The sequence below is a fragment of the Trichosurus vulpecula genome, chromosome 5 (genome assembly GCF_011100635.1).
Source record: "Trichosurus vulpecula isolate mTriVul1 chromosome 5, mTriVul1.pri, whole genome shotgun sequence".
Taxonomy (NCBI): domain Eukaryota; kingdom Metazoa; phylum Chordata; class Mammalia; order Diprotodontia; family Phalangeridae; genus Trichosurus; species Trichosurus vulpecula.
The window spans coordinates 243953075-243960390 of NC_050577.1; positions in this window are offsets into that span (position 1 = coordinate 243953075).

Genomic DNA, 7316 nt, shown 5'->3' on the forward strand with positions numbered 1-7316 from the left:
CCATATGTACAAGAATATTTATAGCAGCTCTCTTTGTGGTAGCCAAGAATTGGAAAGCAAAGGGATGCCCTTCAATTGGGGAATGGCTGAACAAGCTGTGGTATATGAAGGTGATGGAATATTATTGTGCCATAAGAAATGGGGATGATGCAGACTTCATAACAACCTGGAAAAACCTACACGACATAATGCTGAGTGAGCGGAGCAGAGCCAGGAGAACGTTGTGCACAGCCACAGATATGTGGATTCCGTGAGGACCAACCCTGACATACTGCACTTCTCTCAGCAACCTAAAGGGGCAAGGACAACTCCAGGGGACTCACGATGGAGAATGCTATCTTCATTCAGAGAAAGAACTGCGAAGTTTGAATACAGACTGAGGCACACTACATGCTCGCCTTTTCTGCTTCTCTTTTGTTTTTGTTTTGGGTTTTTTTTTTTTGTTTTTTTTTTTTTGTTTTGTTTGGTTTTTTTTTTTTTGGTTCTGTTTCTTTTTTCTCATGACTCATTCCATTGGTCAAAATTCTTCTCCACGACTTGACTAGAGCATAAATTAATTCAATGCGAAGTTATACATGACAGTTATATGAGACTTCATGCCATCTTGGGGAGGGAGGGGGGAGGGAGAGGAGAAAAACTGGAACTCAAAACTATGTAGAACCGTGTGTGGTAAACTAAAAATAAATAAAGAAAAAAAAAATTAAAAAAAAAAAAAAGAAATGTTTGGTTCCCAATGCCTTTTTTTTGGGGGGGTCATGGGACAATATGGGTTAAGCGAGTTGTCCAAAATCACACAGGTAATAAGTGTCTGGGGCTGGATTTGAACTCATGTACTCTTGACTCCAGAGTAGGTACTCTGTTCATTGTTTCACCTAGCTCCTCCAACCCCATCTTTTAACAGAGTACTTTGTCCCTATGATTTGTTTTGTTCAATCTACATTAAGACAACCCTGTTCCCCCTAGGTTCTTTTCCCTTATTCCCATCCTTGCCTCTACTTTGTCAACTTTTTTCCCCTACTTCAGGAGTTAACTTAACTTATTATTTCCTTTTCATTTCTTCCTTAGTTATTTAATTCTCCTTCACCTTTTTCTCCTCCCCCCATCAGCTAAGCATTTAATTCAAAGTCTATCCTACCCTCCAAATTTATTTTTAGGTATTTTTTAAGTTTTCTGTGTTTTTTTATATTAAAAATAGTTTGTTTTCTTGATTAATTATATTCCCATTCTATCTTTTCTAAATGTTTATTTTTTATTCATTGTCTTTATACTCATTTGTCCTTTCTTTTGTCTCCTTGTGTTCTTCATGAAATTAATGCTTCTAAAGTACCTGCTTTAATTTTCACCTTCTAAACAATTTGTTGTTTTTCTTTCATTCTTGAAGAGGACCATGACATGAGAGGATACTATGACATGAAAGTGAATTGGATTTAAGTGAAGGATGGCCATGCAAAGTCACCAGCCTCACTTTCTCCTTTGGAGTCATCTGGTCCAGTGGAAGATATAGCTCAGGACAACTGAGGATGGCAATGGATGCAGTTTCAGTGGCACCATATTTCTACTGTTCTGCCTCATTTTGTAAGTTTCAATCCATGAGGGAAGTAATGAGAATAAAAGCATTAACCTAAAATAGAAATTCCCTTTGCCCCAAATGTGTGGTCCATTCATACTCTTTGCCCTTCCTATCAACCTTTTCCAAATGCCATGGAAAATTTTCTTTGGGTCCATGACTTCCCTTCCTTTGGAAGACTAGCCCCTCCAAAACCTTTGCTTCTTCTTTTTCTAAGGCAGAATGTTTCATGTGAAGGCACAAACTTTTCTCAGAGGACCTGGTCTCCTTGTACACCAAATTCTTACAAATTAACCCCATTATAGAGTGGTCATTTCCCTTTATAGAATATATCTTTTTTTTCAATGATGTGTTTTTAGTGGGATATCCTTCCAATATTAATTTGAGCTCTCTTCCTTTCTTTGCCACTGTTTCAGTGCCATACTGGCTTCTGGGGAAGGTATAACATGTTAGCTTGTTAGAGATTAACGTTCTCCATTATGAATTCACTCAGTCAGTCAATAAGCATTTATTTAATACTTACTATATACCATAAACTGTGATGACAGCTGTGTTTTTTTAAAGGCAAAACAAGACAAAATCCCTGCTTTCAAAGAGCTCATATCTAATGAGGAAAACCAAATGCAAACAATTATTAATGAGCTATATATAACATAAATTGGAGCTAATCAACAAAAATAAAGCAATAGTAATAAGGGTGACCCAAAAATACTCTTATAGAAGGTGGGATACTTACATAGAATTGGAAGGGAGCCATGGAAGCCAAAAGCCAGAAATGAGGAATGGAATATTCCAGACATCAAAAAGAACTGGAGGGAGGGTGCGTTAGGAAGGGGAGGGAGCTGACATGGTAGAGTACAGGCTAGGACCCAGCTGAATGCTCTCTACATTCCCCTCCTAACAACTTCTTTTGGAACAGCAGAGGCAACAAAAATTCAGACAGAGGCACTTTTCCATTCAAAGACAACTTAGGAGGGCCACAAGAGAGATTTATAACATCAGGGTGAGCACAGGCCCAGAGGGTAACAGAAGCACTAGCAACAGGTGGCCACAATAGCAGCAGCAATTACAGGAGATCTCAGCTCAGAGATGGTAAGGGAGTTGGAAAACTGGTCAAAAATAGATTGCAGTGGATTCTTTGCCGACACTGGTTGCATCTGGCAATGATTGGCAATTTTATTGCCCATAAGCAATTCTGTGATGTAGTTCCAAGACAGAGAAGAGTGATTGGGATTTTTAATTATTGAGGCTTTGAGAACTTGTTTAGTCTTCATCTTATTGGCTGTTTAATTCAAACTCCATTCAGAACATTCTTTCATAAGATTTTTAATAGTCCTTAAATTCTTATAGGAACTCAAATCCCTTCAATGCTTGTCTACTTGGGAATGGCTTTTGATTTTAGTTATTTCTATTATTTGTCTATATATCTTGTATAGAAAAAAAATTATTTGAAATATTAGATACAAATATTTTCCCCAGTCAATAACTTTATTTCTTAGGTGAAATACATTAATTTTAATTATGTAAAAGCTTACATAATTACATAAAATAGTATATCCTTCATGACTTCAAATATGACTTGTTTGGGAAGATGTGAGGACATAAGTATATAAGCTAAATGAATTCAAGATTGCTTTGAGAAGGAACACATTAGCAGCTGGTTTGACAAATGAAGGCTTCATGAAGAAGATGGTGTGCAAGCTAGGTCTTGAAGGAGAATAGGAATTCCAAGAAAGAATCTATTCCTAGGATGGAAGACAGAATGTCACAGCACAAAGATGGGAGAGAGAATGTCATTCTGTGCTCATAAAGTGATAAGATGGCATAACTGGATGGTAGAGTTCAAGGAGGAGAATGATATGTAACAATAATGGAAAGATAGAAAGATAAAAGGGAATCAGATTGTGACTCACTGGAAAATTTGAAATATAAGTGTTCATATGTGATCCTTGAAACAATAAGAAGTGACCATATTTTGTTAAATAGGGAAAAGGTGACATGATACCATCTGAACTTCATGAAAATCATATTTTAAATTTGTAGAGGGTGGATTGGATTAGGGAAGAGTTAAAATATGGAGAGTAGGAAGTATGCCATTTCAGTGGTCTAAGTTTGAAGTGATGAAGGCATGAAACAGACTGGTGATTGTATAAGTGGCCAGAAGGGGAAATACATGAAAAATGTGGGAGAGATAGAAATGGCAAGATTTGTCAGTAGTGACTGAAAGTAAGGAATCAATAATGATACCAAGGTTCCAAACCTGTATAACTGGAAGGATGGGAAGTCCAAAAAAAGTTTGTCTGAAAATCAACCAGGCTGCCTCCTGAACCCTCCATCATTATACTTATTCAAGCAGGTACTGAAGGGCCATTTTTCAAGGATTTTCTAGAGTAGGCACATGAATTAGGTTATACGTTGTATAAGAGGTCTTCTAGTCCATCTTTATAATTCAATGATTCTGCACATAGAATCACACAATGTGGAGAGCACAATATAACTCTTTCCATAGGAAATGATTTTTTTCCTAAAAATGAATAATAATTTATTTGCCTATTCCTTGAAGCTAAATGACAAAAAATTAATGTATTTACAATTGCACAGAATAAACTATTTTATTTATTCAAAATTATTAAATCTTACCATACTAATTAATAATCATGATTTAGTAGTTAGTCATTTGTTTCATTTCTGGAAGACAATTTCTATTTTTTTGTTACCATAAAAACACTTTTTTATGATTTTTCCTTCAAGGTAAATGAACTAGACAATGATATATATAGATATATTACTATTAATGTATTCTGATGTTATATGTAAAAGATGTGAAAAATGACATTGAAGGTATAAGTTTATAATTAAATAAACAATTTTACCCTCATTAGAAAAGTTCCCTCAACACTTTTTTCTTTTATTTTACTCATTTTTAAGTTGTATTAATAATATAATATAATATAATATAATATAATATAATATAATATAATATAATGTAATGTAATATAATGTAATGTAATGTAATATAATGCAATAATATATAATATAATGTAACATAATATAATAATGTAATATAATATGATAAAACATAACACAAAATAACATGACATAATATATAATCTAAATTTATGAGATTATCTTAAATGTACATTTGCCCTGTCCATTTGATTGTCAAATCATTATTGATACATCAACTGGTGCATCACTAATTTATTTGAAAAGGTTGAATAAAGAGGGACTATAACTGGTGTGAAAAGAGTGTTGCAGAAAGCTTCACCCTTCTTAGCTTCAAAGAATTTATATGCAGTTCTCAAAGAGTGGTCTGGTGACCCCAAAGAGTGTTAGAGACTCTTCTAGGGGCTCCTCAAGGTCAAAACTATGTTCATATTAATACTAAAGCACTTTAATTAATAAATTAGTAAATATCGATAGCTAGAACCCCACATAAATGAGTTATTTTGGGGAATGTGCTAAATAAATTTTAACCATATAAAGGGGTCTTGAAACTAAAACTTTGAAAACCACTAGCTTGGAAAATAATTGAATGGATTAGGGATATATGTAAAGCAAGCTGAGCTTTTGAAATTCAAGGATTTATGCTGGAATAGGACAAATACAAGAGATACAACTAGATATGCGATAAGGAAAGTTATATGCATGACTCTAGAGAGGAAGATACATTAAAATCAAAATAAATGGACTGTTTAATAAAACAGGGACACAAAACTGTTAAGGAAACTAGATCAGGCCTCAAGTTGATTTCAATGTTGTTGAGGGTGAAAACCTTTAGAGATGACTTAAAAATTGGAAAGCTACTGATAAGGAGAGACATTAGCTAAGAAAGAGAGATACTTTTTCAGGAATTGATCTCCTAAGTACAGCAAAGGGGACCATTATCTGGTTGAATTCAGGTAGATGAAGAAAAAACATTTTTACCCAGAAATACAGGGTGGCTCTCAGACCTGGAAAGTGTTAATCCTACTTTCCTATCTATCAAGGGTATTATGTGTGGAAGAAGGGAAAAAAAAACTAGGAACAAAGAATTGAAGAATTGCTAGGACCTTAAGATCTGAAGAAGTTCACTGGGGCAAGTCCATGCAGGAATTTTTAACATATTAATTTAAGATTTAGGGGGATGTTTATAGGACAAAAAATTGCAAAAAGGATTATAGTTGCCATCTAGTACAGGACCCACATTTTATAGATGAAAAACTCTTTTCCACTATAGTGGTATACCTATGATTTACCTATCTGCATATGTTCTGTACCTTGAGATTTGCCAAAGCTATAATTCAGGTCAGTATGTCTACATTATGCTGAAGATATAAGAGGTTATAGGGGATAGTAGAAAGAAGGGCTGTCTAAGGTTATAGGAGGTACAGTTTACTTTCAAATTTAGGGCAATTCAACAAGCTATAAAAACCTATGAGAAATAGAGTATATTTAAATGGATTGTGTCCCCAGAGTGTATAGCTATATATACACACACACATACATATATGGCTATAATACATGTATACATGCATATGTGTATGTGTGTGCATGTATGTATGTATATATGTATGTGTATACACATACATTTCAGAAAGTGTATTAGGTAAAAAGTGTTAGACAAAGGAGTTCAAATTATTTCTTCAGATACTTAAAAAGCAACCATGGTCAAGTCAATTAAACCCTCTAAGACTAAATTTCCTAATGTATAAAATGGGACCAATTGTACTTATAGTACATACCTTGGGACTGCTATAAGTATCAAATGAAGCAATTTTACTACTCTTTAAACACTAACAACTCTCTCTAAGTGTCAGTTTTTTTCTTTTTATATATTTTAATTTAATTTTATTATTTATTTAATATTTTTAGTTTTCAGCATTGATTTCTACAAGATTTTGAGTTACAAATTTTCTCCCCATTTTTACTCTCCCCCCACGTAAAGATGGCATATAGTCTGACTGCCCTGTTACCCAGTCAGCCCTCCCTTCTATCACCCCACTCACCCCCATCCCTTTATTCCTTACTTTCTTGCAGGGAAAGATAGATTTCTATGCCCCATTTCACATATATCTTGTTTCACAGTTGCATGCAAAAACACATTTTTTTTCTTGAACATCTACTTTTAAAACTTTCAGTTCCAAATTCTCTACCCTCTTCCCTCCCCACACACCCTCCCTAAAAAAGGCAAGCAATTCAACATAGGCCACACATGTATCATTATGCAAAACCCTTCCACAATACTCATGTTGTGAAAGACTAACTATATTTTTCTCCCTCCTATCCTGTCACCCTTTATTCAATTTTCTACCTTGACCTTGTCCCTTTTTGAAAATGTTTGCTTTTGATTACCTCCTCCCCACATCTTCCTTCCCTTCTATCATTCCTCCCTTTTTTATTCCCTTCCCCCTTCTTTCCTGTGGAGTAAGATACCCAATTGCATGTGTATGTTATTCCCTCCTCAAGTCAAATCCAACAAGAGCAAGATTTACTCATTCCCCCTCACCTGCCCCCTTTTCCCTTCCAACAAACTCATTTTTCTTGACACCTTTATGTGAGATAATTTACCCCATTCTGTTTCTCCCTTTCTCCTCCTCTCAATATGTTCCTCTCTCACGCCTTAATTTGATTTTATTTTTTTAGATATCATCCCTTCATATTCAACTCACCCTGTGCCCTGTCTCTCTCTCTCTCTCTCTCTCTCTCTCTCTCTCTCTCTCTCTCTCTCTCTCTCTCTATATATATATATATATATATATATATATAT